Genomic DNA, 14,111 nt, shown 5'->3' with positions numbered 1-14,111 from the left:
AGTCTGTGAAAAGGTTGTAGTGTTTTATACTTCTTTTTGTGGTCAGGTTACTTTTAGATGCCACTCTGGAGTTGTGGTCACAATGCATTCTTGGAAGCTCTAGGCTGGGACAAGAGAAGTAAGGCCCAGGCCCAGGCTAAGTGAAAGAAGTCCTTAAACTAGGCTTGGAAATTTATGTTGATCTTTTATCATCTACTTAGTCCTTACCATAATGCGGTATGCCAGGTGGGAGCCATGATTTCAAATAGGAAAGGGCCCATGGAATGTGACCACAGACTGCAAGTGAGTGTCATTTCCAACCATGTAGTAGCATGGATTAAAAAAAAAAAAAAAAGCCCTAAGCTGGAGTACAGCTTTGGTATTTGGGAAACCAGTTAGGTTGATCTGAAACCATTTAATTTATATAGGAATATTCAATTCTTAGTAAGAACCACTAGCTTTAATTATTGGGCTATTGTATGATTCACTCAAAAATAGAGATTGGTATAAAAATAATGCCTTATCCAAAATATTGTAATGCAGTGTTATGACTCTAACAGACCTATTCTATTCAAGTAAGGACTTGTTAAAACATACTCAAGTTGCAATACTCAGTGCTGGGTGACCTCGAACATTTTGCCTGGTCCTTCAAACAGCAAGTCTTAGTTTAAACACCTCAGAAGTGGGGATCATGATCTTTACCTCGTTATATCGTTGTGGGGATTAGATGAGATGGCATGTGCAAAACTCTTATCATGTTGCCTGGCATAGAATACGAGCTTGATAAATGGTAGCTTTTAAAAATTATGATTATTAAAATCTATATCTGTACTACTTTCTATTTTTCTTAAAACTCTTTCATATATGCTCTTTGATTCTGGTTTAGAATTTTTTTAAATTCTTCACAAATCTAAGTCTAAATGTGAGATTCAGCTCATTCCAACTCAACTTCAATAGTTATACCAGGTATAGTTAAGTCAACAGTCAAGTAAATAGAATATGTACCATACTGTGGACAAGATGCATTTGTTTTGGATTAGCTGCTACTGGACAATCATTGTATTGGGGCTTATAAGGCATTGCACACAGTAGGTCCTGAAAAGCATTATTGATTCATGAATTCATGTAACAGTTGATGAATCTTTAGTGGGTATCCATCATGTGCCAAGGACTGTTCTGGTATTTGGGGTTTATCAGTGCATAAGCAAGACAAAATCTCTACTCTCTTGACAATAAACAAAAAAAGGAAATAACAGAGACTGTTCTAAGGTAACATATTTATGAAATAATAGAGCAAGGCAAGGTGGGTCAGGAAAGCCAGGGATACATTTTTAAGTAGGGTAGTTACAGCAGGCTCCACTGGGAGATTGTGTCTTTTTTAGAAAAAAAGAAAAAAAGCTGAAGAAGAAGGTGAGGGATTGGCAAGCAGAAAAGCCCCGAGGCAAGGGAGTGCCTGGCTTGTTTGAGGAATAGCTAAGAGGAACAGTGGGGCTGGAAACGTGGAAGGAGAAGGAAGAATAGTAAGAGTTGGGATCTGAAAATTCGAGGGTGTCCTGATGGTGTGGGGCCTTGTAGGCCTGGGCATGACTTTGACTCTGACTCCAGGTCAATAGAGCCATTGGATGACCTGATACAGACAATCGGCTATGGCGTGGGCTGGTGAGGGTGGAAGCAGAGAGACGATTTGGGAGACTGGTACAATAATCCTGATGAAGGATAGTGGTGGTTTAGCTCCAAGGGTAGCAGCCCAAGTGGTGAGGCGTGGTCAGATCCTGGATATACTCTGAAGGTAGAGCTACCTGAATTTTTGGACAGATTGGATGTGGGTTGTGAAAGAATGAGATGAGTCAAGATTCTTTCTTGCCTGAATAGTTGAAAGGTTGGAGTAGCCATTTAGTGAGATTTGTATGCCAGAATTGTGTGACACATCTTATGATACCTCTGAGAGCGTACATATCTTGGGCTGGAGAAGAAGGCCTCCTTCTACCTGCTGGGGAAAACCTCCTGAAACAACTTACCCTAAGTTAACAATCAACTCAATGGAGCATATTCTTTGAAATGTGAGAATCAGAAAAACTGAGGTTTTCATGAACCCTTTTATAAGCACAAAGGACAGTAAAAATATAAGCAGCTTTTGGCTGTATTTTCTTAATGCCAAACAGTTAGTTTCATTTTTTAGTCTTTTCCTCACCTTTATCCCACACTCTGAAATAGCAACAGGAAAGCTGTTGGTGCATCCTGGCAACCAGCAGAGGGAGCTGAGGAGGCCTGAGGAAGACCTTTGAGCTAAGGCCCAGTGCAGGAGTCTCAGCTCAAACCTCTAATAACCTCCGTGCCTGGGCCAGAAGCCAGATGTTTCTGGGGTGATAGGAGGTGGTTCTACAGCTGTCTTGGTAAATTTCCCATTCCACTGGACCTTTTGTTTATTGGTATTATCATGAGTAAAAGGCCAAACATACATCTGGAACTGATTACCTATGTGCATCTATAAAGGAAAGAGATAGGGCCATATATATAAATAAAAAGAAGAAAAAGAATATGATTCTTTTTCAGCACTACAATTATAGATCTCAAAAAGAGGGTATAATAGTTGCCTAGGGATGCTGTAACAAATTACCTAAAACTGGGAGGCTTAAAACAAGAGAAATTTATATTCTTACATCTCTGAAGGCTAGAAGTCCCAAATCAAAGTATCAGCAAGGCCTTGTTCTCTCTTCTTCCCTGTGTCTCCTCTGTGTCTCTGTGTCTTTTCTTCTTCTTAAGAGGACAGCAGTCATATTGGATTTAGAGGCCACCCTAATCTAGTTAAGACCTCATCGTAACTAATTACATCTGTAAAAACCCTATTTCCAGCCAAGGTAACATTTACAGACACTGGGGTTAGGACTTCAATACATCTTTTGGGGGAAGAGACTTTAACCCACAACAGAGGGCAATGGGAACTCACATGAAGAACTGACCAGTGTGGGGAGTCACATACCTGGAACAATAAACAATTGTAAAGGGAGGTCACGTGGGTTTGGGAGTAACAGGAAGTATTTGGATAAGATACACCCTCACTTAGGATACTCTCCATCTGTGCTTATGGCCCTGAATTTTTTTCTGTCAGACTTTCAAAAAATATTGTATAAATAAAAAGAATAAGAAAATAGCACTTCTCTGACTCATACATTGGGCAGAGCCGCAAACTTGTGATAATCAGGAAAGCCTTCACAGAAGTGTTGATGCTTGAGCTGGATCTCAGAGTGTGAAGACAAAATAGCCCTGCAAAGAAAAGGTAGGGGGAGGAGAAAGGGCCTCCCCTGCAGAGAGAAAGGCTACACAAAAGTATACTCACACTGTGCCTTCTTAAGTAGGATGAAAAGTCTCTGAAGGCAAGGCCCATGTCACTTACTTAATCTGTATTATTCAGACACAGTAATAAATTAATGAAGGGGACAAAATGTTCCTGGTTTTAATAAACGCACAAATAATCACACGATAACCTGGAAGAACACTAGGAACATACATAGGGAAGAGTTAATTATTGTACACATTTGCCAAGCACAAATATGGAAACCCTACCCTCAGCCAGATCCGGAGAAATCAAAGGGCTGAATGTGGTATAAATTCCTCTGCCCTGATTGCACCCGGAGATCTGCCAACATTTTTTCTCTGATATATTTCTTTGTGTACACTGTACTGGGTTCTTGAAAACCTGATCGTGAACTGAGATATGCAATTCTGAATCACCACTGTGATCTAGGAAAATTAACTCCTTGCTGATCTTCCCGGATAGGCACCCAAGTTTGTTGCCGCTGAGATCTGCATCAGGGATCTGGCTAGGTTTCTGTCATAGAGCAACTCCCCTTTTTTGGCATAAGAATGTACAGGATGCCAGTGAGGTTTGAACTGGGTCATCTAAGTCTTTTTAAATGCAGGATGATTCATTGCTGGGGGTTGGGGAGAGAGGACAGCGAAGGGGAAGGAAGTGTTGAGCAGGGAGGCAGAGAGTTGTAATTATGAAATTGACTGCAGAAAAAGCTAGTTCTGGGAGTGACTGGGTCACATGTTCTTACTATTGACATTTAAGTTACAACTTTTAAACCAGAGGTAGGGGGAGGATTTGGGAAACAGATCATGCAACTGATTGATTGGCTTTCAGAGGAGAAGCACCAGATGTCTCCCACATTTATAAGAATTACAGTGTATTAATTCCTCTTTATACCTGGCAAAAAAGAAAAAGAAAAAGAAAAAGAAAAGCTCTCTGATGACAGTACAGTTAGCAGAATAAAAATTTGGCTGTAGTAGTATGAGTAAACAATTTGTCTTCTTCTATTTGATTTACTGGCATTGTAGCTGACAGGGTCTTCTATTCTGTGCATTCATTTTGTACGTAAAAAGGGATTGTTTGTAGTTTACAGTTTAAGTCTGAGTGCTATTATTCTGCTCTGTCAGAAAGCATCTGTGGCAGTAGCTATCAGTTCATGCCTGTGCCACATACACAAAGCAAGTCAGTCTTGAGAGCTCCCCCAACTCTCCCAGCAGTCAAATTTGGAGCGGCCCGATGGAAAGGGGTTCTGCAAATATCACACTCCTGACAACCCTCACTGAAACCATGATGTGGGCAGTTTTTTTTGCTTATTTACATCAAAAAGCAAACTTTGCCAATGCAGCTTTCTCTAACTCTTCCTTTTTGGGGTAAAGTTGGTAAATTCCTTATAAAATAATTTTCTCAAACCCTGACCCTCATTTGGGCTAGCTTCCCCTGGCTGATACTGACTCAAGAAAAATGTAGAAACAGAGAGCTTTTAGCTATGTATATGTGTGTTTGATGTCATGAAGCTAGAATAACAAAGAACTTCACTTCCCTCCTTCCCTAACAAGTTGATGTTTATTTATTTATTTATTTAGCCCATTTGTTGCCAGTGATCTTATTTTGAAGGTACTCCAAGCCTTATGTGTACTGCCTATCAACTGCCACTACCTTAAGTTCAAACAATAGTGGCTTTGGGTTTTGATTTTAATTTGGAAAATGTATTTCTTTTGAGGAAACCAAATGCCAAGTTGTTAATGAAATGCTTTTAATAGATTTCCAAGAGCTCCTGGCCAATACTGAGCAAAATTCAACACACTCAACTTGAAGCCTTAAAATATCCATTTTCTTTTTATGTAAGAAAAGTTGTGTTCCTAAGATGATTAAGACCATAAATTCTGACATTTCCTAGGTGATTCATTACATTTAATCTTGATTATAGTTACATTGATGAAAATTTATGTAGGTCTTGCTTGTGAGATTATTTCACTTAAAATCATCTCATTTCCTTTTCGTGTGTCCTATTGTACTAAATATATTACAAAATTTTTAACAGGTTTCTTTTTGGTGGCCTTGATTTGTTTTATAATTATGGAGCAATTCTAAAGTTTTCACTATCAATGCCCAAAGCCATCTGTTACAAGACGGTACCATCCCTAAACCATTCAGCCTCAAGCAGCAAAAAGAACTGTAACTCTAGAATGCTTGTGCTTTCTAAAACAGAGCATAAGTTTTCCATCAGCTTCCCTGTAAAAAGATGAGTCACAGAAGAGCCTAACCAATGCGTTTTGCAGGCTCATTCCAGTTCCACCAATGAGAGATGATGCCTTCCCTAACAGATAGTTACCTCTCAGGGACTGTTTTAACAGGAATAAGATCCATGTCTGCCAGGTGGAAAACTGAGGAAGCTAGAAAAGTCACTTGTGTTATCTACTACACTGTAGCAGAGAGCCAAGCCAGGGTCTCCAGTTGTGGGTTCTTGGAACTCATTCCTATACCTCCCCAGCCCCACTGTCTATACCCGTACTGTCCATTAGAAATGTAATATGCAGCCCCGCCACATGCAGAATGTTACATTGTGTAGCAGCCACATTAATAAGTACAAAGAAATTGGTAAATTTAATTTTAACAGTTTATTTCATTTACCTAATATATACAGAATATTTTCATTCCAACATTTAATCAATATAAAAATTACTGAGATACCTATACATGTGTATATGTGTATGTAGATATGTGTGTGTGTATTATTTTAAAGTCTGAAGTATGTTTTATACTACAACACATCTCAGTTTGGACTAACCACATTTCAGGTGGTTGGTAGCCATAGTGGATAGTGCAGGCCTACACTAAGGCACTAGTTCTTGTGTTTAACTGTAGGCATACCCTCATTTAAAACTGCCCAATGTGCACTGTTAAATCACAAACTGTTGACAGATGTTTGAATACAATGATTGTGATGTCACTCTTCACTATCAGTGATGTCATTTCCATTCCCCAGAAGCCTGTGCTGCTATGGTTTGGTGAAAGGTCAAGCAAGATGACCCAGAAGCATGCCCTTTAAGAGTCCCTGTGCCATGTGTAGAGCTCAGCTGCTTTAGCCTGGGTGTGGCAGGCTGACCTCAGAGTCCATTGTGTGAGTGGTTTTCACTTTTGTTTTTAGTTTATTTTTCTTTTCTTGTCTCCCCAGCTTTATTTCAGGGTGCAGTCTAAGGAAAGTATATTTGTTTTGTGAGCATGCTATGATTTGCTCAGATTTTTAAATGACATATGTAGGCTAACACCCTCCTTATTATAGCATGGTTAAAGGTCTGTCAGTGTTTCCATTAAAAATTAAAACTTTCCGGGACTCATGACACAGCCATAACAAATTGCTCCAGACAGAAACTTGGCAAATCCTACTTTCACGTAGGATGAAATTATTTTTTAACATTTTTAAAAGATAAAAATAGATAAATGTTTACCATTTAGATTTACTCATGTGACTTTTTGGGGAGTGATAGGGAAGACATTCAGATAAAATACACATTATAACTTTACATTTTGTTTTATAAATTTGAAATATTAATATTAGTTTGTAAGTCAAATTTTGCTGAAGAATCAAGAAAGATGGTTCAGATGATTACCTTTCCTCCTCCCAAATGTTTAATGCTTCTCGTATTTGAAAGTCTGGTTGATACAATGACTATGAGAGGTGCTAGGTCCAGCAACTACGAGTCTTTCCCTTTTTATCACAGTAGAAATGAGTGGTTTTCAAAAGGTAATATTTATTTTGACATGAATTCCTTGAAGACAAAGATGTCTTTCTCATCTTTATAGTCTTATGACCTAGTTATTGTAGGTACATAATAAATGCTGATAAATAAGTGAGAACTACATCAAACCATAAGGCTGTTGGTTAAATGATAATTACATACAGAGCAAGTTGAGAATTAAGATATAGTCTCCATTCATAAATTTCATTTAAAAATTCATTTATTAAATATTCACTATCTAGTAACTTTGAAAAACCTTTAAAACTGTAAAGAACATTCTTGTCAAGTCTTTAACCTGTATGGCAGGGGTGTCAAACTCATCTTCACTGGGGGCCACATGAGCCTCATGGTTGCCTTCAAAGGGCCAAATGTCATTTTAGGATTGTATAAACGTAACTGCTCCTTAACTAGGGGCAAGGAGCTCAGCACTGCCACTGGGTAGAAACAAGGTGCTGGACCAGATAAAACAGGGTGGAGGGCGGAATTCAGCTTGTGGGCCTTGTGTTTGCCACCTGTGCTCTATGATTTCCCTCCTTTCTGAACACCTCATTGGATTATTGTAACAGTTAAATGATCTGGTGCTATGAAAGTATAAGCCAGTTCCAAAACTTTTTTGAGGCTTGGCTTTCTAATGTCTTGTCCACTTAATAAGAGTATTTGAAGATGTAATATGGGAGACTGTTAGAAGTGTAAAATGCTACAGATATAATTCAACTGTAAGTCCTCACCACTGCAAACATTAAGGACAAAACCCTAAAATTACTGTGAAGTTAAACGTGGTAAGAAGGCCCTGGCCAGGTGGCTCAGTTGGTTGGAGTGTTGGCCTATACACCAAAAGGTTGGAGATTTGATTCCCAGGTGAGGCAACTGATGGATCTCTCTCTCTCTCTCTCTCTCTCTCTCTCTCTCTCTCTCTCTCACTCTCTCTCTCTCTCCCCTACCTTTCTCTCTAAAAAATCAATTAAAAATTATATCCGAGCAAAAATATATGTCAGAGCATTTTTTTCACCAACATATTTAAATCCAAAAGAAATGAATTATGAGACATGGTGATGGGTTAATTGACCCCAACATTTTTTTTAAATCCTCACTCAAGGATATGTTTATTGATTTTAGAGAGAAGAAAGGGGGGGAGAGAGAGAAGGGGCGGGGGAGAGAGAGAGAGAGAGAGAGAGAGAAACATCAATGTGAGAAACATCTATCTTTTGTACACACCCTGCCATGCCCTGACAGAATCCAGCCCAAAAGGTTTTTGGTGTATGGGAGGCCACTCAAAACAGCTTGGCCACCTGACCAGGGCTTGACTCCGACGTTTTAAAATAAGTAGGAGTTGCTCTTAGAGTTGCCTCATTCTGTATGTCATCTTAATTTTTTAAATTTTATTGAGAAATAATTTACATACATCACTAAGTTTAAGGCATACAACATGATAGTTTGATTTACATATAGTGTGACATGATTATTTTTATTTTTGACTGGAGAAAAGCTAAGGCATCTTTTCTAGGTATAACTTTTCATACCTTTCCAGGTATGAGGTCCACCATTTTTTCAAGTATTCAAGCCTAAAACTCCAAATAAGTACATCTATATTATATTTCACTTCCAATCTGTTTGATATTTACTTGTTATAACCTGGTAAGCTCTTTGTATTTGCTTGTTTTGTTTTGTTCTGAATTATATAGGAGGTTACTTCCAAAGAAAAAATATGCTACCATTTAAAACCACTTATGGTTCTCGGACTGCCTGTGCAGTTGGTTCATTAAAGTGCTCTTGTGCTCCCTCTGCTGCCATGAAGGAAGCCTTTCTGTTCAAGGCCCAGTGCATTCTTCAGAGTGTTCTCTTGGTGATGATGATGCAGATTTGTGCATAAATCACAGCTCTTCTGAAGTGCAGTATGATTTAACCAAAGCATAAAATGTAATAATTTTTCATTAAAATTAAAAATTAATAAAAGAGGGAGGGAATAAAAAAGGAATAAATTGAGGAATTAAGTTCTGCGTCAGTGACCAAATTCATGCAGACAGAGCTCTTGTAGAAGAGACAGCATTCTTCACACTACTGTGCTTAGGAATCACCCAGGGGCTGGTTCAAAGGCAGACTGATTCAGTGGGTCTGGGGTGGAATGCTCTTTCTGATTGTCTCAAAAGCTCCCAATTGCTGCTGCTGTTCTGAAGACATTTTGGATGCAAGATGTAATGATGTAATATATATATGTGATAGCCTAGTTGCAACCTTCAAAAGTGGATACTACCGAAAGAGTGAAACAGGTATTAGGGATGAAATGATTTTCCATGGTGTTTGATCAATGCAGAACACAAATGAGGAGTAAGGCTCAGCAGGCCTTGTTTCTCAGTTTCCTTTATTTCAAAGTTTGACTTCTGCTTGTACGAATATAGTATCAGGTTTATGAATAAGACCACAGTACTACATATTTGTCTACTAGCTTCGTGAAAGTTCTGCTCTTCTTCCAATGGGTTTTTATTTGCATGAGAGTGTTGTTTTTAAAGAATCAGTACCAGCTTTTTGTGATTGTATATTTACTTTTTTGCCATCTGAAAATAAAAGATTTCCATGCTAAAGGTAATGAAATTGTATCATGAGTATTATTATGTTTATGTTGTTTGGACCTTGCAGGAAGAAATAGTTACAGATCTTAATGGCAGTTTATGGCTTTAATCTTAATGGCTAGGAAAGTAAATGACACATTTCTTATTAATTGTTCTTACTGCTTTAGTAATATACATATTTAGTTTCCTTGAGGGAATATTTAAATTAATTGACTAACTCTAATCTGAATTATGTGTTTTAATTTAAGGTTTATAAAATAAATTAACTGCTTGTGCCAATGCAACAATTAAAATATTAGCTCTTTTTTTTTAACTGAAAATTCTCTAAATATAAGATGTCTAAAAATAGAGTGTAGGTGGATTGGACAGTCTGCAGATTAGGAGTTGGAATAAAAACATCTCAGTTAAGCCAAAAACATGGCAACCAATATTTTCTGTTATAAAAATATTTTAGATGAGTTTTTATGAAAACTGTCTGAAATTGAAATGAATAGCAGAAGCTCTCTGTTTATTCACAGGCCAGTAATAAGAATACCTGCAGCACAAAGCATACATCTTTTCCGTGCAGAGCCGACAGCTGCTGCTCCTTTCAGAAGCCAGCTCTCTGCAAAGTGGGGGAAAGCGATATTTCCCGGTTCTGTCTGAGGTATTAACCTTCACCTTGATAATACTTGTCAAGGAACACAACACTAGGAAGAGCCTTTTCAGGAAACTGATGTTAACTGTCCACTAGAGGCTGTAATGAGACCAACAATGTCATTTTAGACCAACCCTAGGTTTAAACCATAACAATCACTGATTTTTAAATGAAAAAAAAAAGAAGTTGTAGAAACGAGTAACAGTGAACAGTAGTAGTTCTATTTAAATAGCCATGTATATGTATATGGTATTTCAAAATGTGAGCAAAATATTTCAGGGGCTCTACACCTTCATAGTTAGGCAAATCTTTATTTGTAGCACGTTGTTTCTCCAATACGGTTGTTTAAAAGCTGACACATTCCTCTTGGTGATTCCGTATCCTGCTTCAGTTGGTGACTAACCGTTAGGTCATAAGTAAACTCAGCCAAAAGGTTTCTCAAATACAGCTTACAGTCAATAGTGGTGGCTTCCAGAGACAAACTTACTTGGAAGGATTATGTTTCCAGACACTTGGTTCTAAGCACCTGAAGGAGGTCAAATGCTGCCCAGACACCTACTGGTCTTCCAGAATTATCTGCAGCAAGGGGAACACCACACTAAGCTCCATTTAGCATGATGTGCCTTCTCTTCCTCCAGGTGTATCACCTGTGGGCAAGGTGCACCCCTCGAAAGAAGATTCCTTCCCACCCAACTAACTCCAGGCGGTGGTACATGCGGAGGGGGCAGGTGGTGGGGAGTAGAGAACCGCAATTAAAAATTGAGTCCAGAGGAAGTTCTTCGGCATGGATTCACTGAGAACTGCCATTTGATGCTCGGTTTGCTTTCTCTATCTCCTACACTAGTTACCTCATTTCCGATTAAATTAATGATCCCGAATTAGCTGCGAGAGGAGTACGCGGGTAGTCTACCACGGTTACAGCTGGGTAGTTCCACGCCCACAGCCGATTTCGGGACCTGCAGGAAGAAAAAGGAGGGCAGGGAGGTCACCGATTTTTCCAGGCAGTAAAGGTAAGGGTGCACGTGCAGTAGGTTGAGGGGGTACCCTTAAAACTTCCTAGAGTTGCAAGCAAAGGCACTCCCCGCCGCCCAGTGGTCTGGGTCTTGGAACGCTGAAGCCAAACCGAGTGAGGGTGAACGTGCAGGACGATCGCAGTCAGCCCTCTAGCACTCTTCTCTGCACCTAGAGAATCAGCAATGGCCCGCCTCCCCTCCCCTCCCCATGGGCTACTTCACTGGCTCGGAGCCAGAGAGTCCTTCAAGGTGCCTGACTTGCACCCCGCTTGTCGTTCTGTCCCCTCCAAGGAGGTGCAGGGACCCTGGGAGGCGCAGGAGGACCGATCGGTCACCGCTACAATTACCTCATCGCCTCAGCTCCCCGCCCCTTTCCCAAACCTGGAAGAACTGTCCCCTCCGGCCAGGGTCTCTCCTCCCACTCTTAGTCCCTGGACTCCAAGTCCGTCTGGGGGAAACGCGCCCACCTTCCTGAGGGCAGCAGTGCCCGGGCCGCGCGCACCGAAGGGTTAAGGGCGCGGGCCGCCAGCTCACCCAGCGCTCGCCGGGCTCGGAGCCGCTTGCCCCACCGCCCGCGGGAGGGTGCCCCCCCTCCTGTCGGATCCTTGAGCTGCGGCGGCGGCAGCCAACTGCTCCATATTTGGCTTCTATTACACATTTACATACTGGAGCGAGCGAGCGAGCGCGAGAGAGCGCCAGGGAGGGAGGGCGGAGGGAGGAGGGAGGGGAGGGGAAGAGAGTGTGGGGGGAGGAGGAGGAGGAGGAGAGAGCAGAGTATACCGCAGACATCATTTCTACTACAGTGGCGGAGCCGTACAGGACCTGTTTCACTGCAGGGGGATCCAAAACAAGCCCCTTGGAGCAGCAGCCAGAGCTACAGCAGCCGCAAGACACTGTTTCTCTCCCTCTGCCCCCCCTTCCCCACGCCACCCCAGATCCATTTACACTTTACAGTAAGTGGCGATTTTTTTTTCTCCTCTGATTCTGTCTCTACCCTCCCCCATTCCCTTCTCCCCTGATTTAGATTAACATTCCCTCTACCCCCGCTCTCCTAATTGGGCCAAAGCAACAACCAGCAAACAAACCCCAAACCCCAATCGACAGCACGGAAAACAGCTTGAAGAGGAGCGAAGGAAATCGACGCGGCTTGTTGTGTTGTTTGTGTGTGTGTGTGTGTGTGTGTACATACAACCTTCCCCGGCTTCAGCCTCCGAGCCGACACCCCGATCTGGGCGCGGGTCTGGCCGGCAGGGGGACAGCCGGGGACACGGTGGGCGCCCGCGGAGCGAGTGGGCGCGCCCGGGCTGGGGGCGCGGGGGTTGAGCGCGGCGGCGCCGGGCTCCGGCGGCTGCTGGTCTGGCAGCGAACGCGGAGGGTCATGTCCTCCTCCCTGGAGGTGGGGTAAAGGGAGGCGACGGCCGCTCGGGTTGCGCTTCCCTCTCCTCCCGTGCCCCCTCCTCACTCTTCTTCCCACAGAGGGTGGTGGGAGCGAGCAGGTCTGGAGGAGGGGCTAGGCTGACTCGCAGGTGGCTGCCCAGCCTCGGAAGCCCGGGGCTGGGGTCCCCTCGCGGAGACCGGCCCCGCCGGGCGTTCGGCTATGGACCGGGAGGGGTCAGCGCCGGCGGAGGAGCCGGGACACTGCGCGCGGCCAGGCGCAGGCGGTGGGAGCGCGAGGGGTTGGGGCGGGGGGGCGGCGCGGAGGGATGGACGCGGGGTCGCGGTGCTGGGAGCGCGGCGGCCGGAGTGGCGGTGGCGGCCCTGTTGGTACAGCCGCTTCCTGATCCTGTGCTGCCGCCGAGCCGCCCGGAGCCGGGAGCCAGTGAGCGTCCAAGCCCCGGCCGGCACCCCCGCCTGCGCCGGCGGCTAGAGCAGAAGAGCGGCGGCAGGCGCTGCCCTGCCTGCGCTGGAGTGCAACGCTGCGCGGCTGCTGGGAGGGTGAATGAAGCCAGGAGGAGGGGAAGGAGGAGGTGGCGGTGGAGGGGCTGCGGGGATTGGGATGCGCCCTGGAGCTCCGCTGCTCGTTCTCTCCGGGCCGGGTCGGAGACACTGCCACTCCCGCAGCCGCCGCCTCCTCCTACGTGGTCCCAGCGCTGAGCGCAGGCCGGCCCCGCAGGGGGCAGGGAAGGGGCCGGACGGGCGGAGCGAGAGGTGAGGCGGTGGCAGAGCGCGGCAGGAGAGTGATTGAGGGAGCGCGCCAGTGTGAGTGCGTTTGTGTGTGCGCGCGCGGGGGGGGAGGGGTGGGAGTAGACGGGGGCCGTGGCAATAGAGAGGGGGCCCTCCGAGGCCACTTGACTGACTCTGCAGCTCCGGACCCCTCCTCAGCCCCCAGCCCTCAGACTGCCAGCCCAAACTCCGTGGCTTGTTCTTTCATTTTATTTCAGACCACGTAGGGGGCTGACTGGAAGCGATGAAACAATCCAGGTTTTCTAGAGAGACTGAGCAAGAACCTTGATTGGGGGTGAAAGTAGAGTGGTGGTGGAGATCCTGCCAGAAAACAAAACAAAACAAAAAAAAATCGACTTCTAAGGACTGTGGGGCTTGGTTCAATCCCGTGGAGGCTCGTTTTGTTTTGCTTTCTTAGTGTATAATCCTACAGATAAGAGGGTAATATAAATACTTCGGAAGATTGGGAAATTGCTGAAGAGTAGTAAGGGCAAAAAAAAAAAAAAAAAAGCCAGTCGGAAGCTGGTTATATAATGCGCGATGTGGCTAACGAGAACGGCAAGCTATTTTTATTTTGTTTACCGTATGCTGTGCAGTAGGGACTCCTCCAAACTGGTTCTGTCCCCAAAGAGATTTTTTAGCTTCTCTGAGATCCACAGGATACAGCTTGCAAAATTAGAAGACCCCATTACACCCACAGAA

General features: G+C 43.6%; 1 protein-coding gene across 7 annotated transcripts in view; it reads left to right on the top strand.

Annotated features, from left to right (window-relative positions):
- The first annotated feature begins 12,011 nt into the window (after positions 1-12,011).
- ATXN1 (ataxin 1) overlaps positions 12,012-14,111 on the top strand; it is a 383,702-nt gene continuing 381,602 nt past the window's right edge. For all 7 annotated transcript variants that reach the window (XM_045847140.1, XM_045847137.1, XM_045847135.1 and 4 more), the window contains exon 1: positions 12,012-12,199. The gene's annotated coding sequence lies outside the window, so the exon portion shown is untranslated. The remainder of the gene's footprint in view (positions 12,200-14,111) is intronic.

The sequence above is a fragment of the Phyllostomus hastatus genome, unplaced genomic scaffold (assembly GCF_019186645.2).
Source record: "Phyllostomus hastatus isolate PE091 unplaced genomic scaffold, TTU_PhHast_1.1 phas_contig_524, whole genome shotgun sequence".
In the NCBI taxonomy this organism is placed as follows: Eukaryota; Metazoa; Chordata; class Mammalia; order Chiroptera; family Phyllostomidae; genus Phyllostomus; species Phyllostomus hastatus.
The sequence above is the reverse complement of the archived record's forward strand: the minus strand, read 5'-3'. Positions and strand labels throughout refer to the sequence as shown.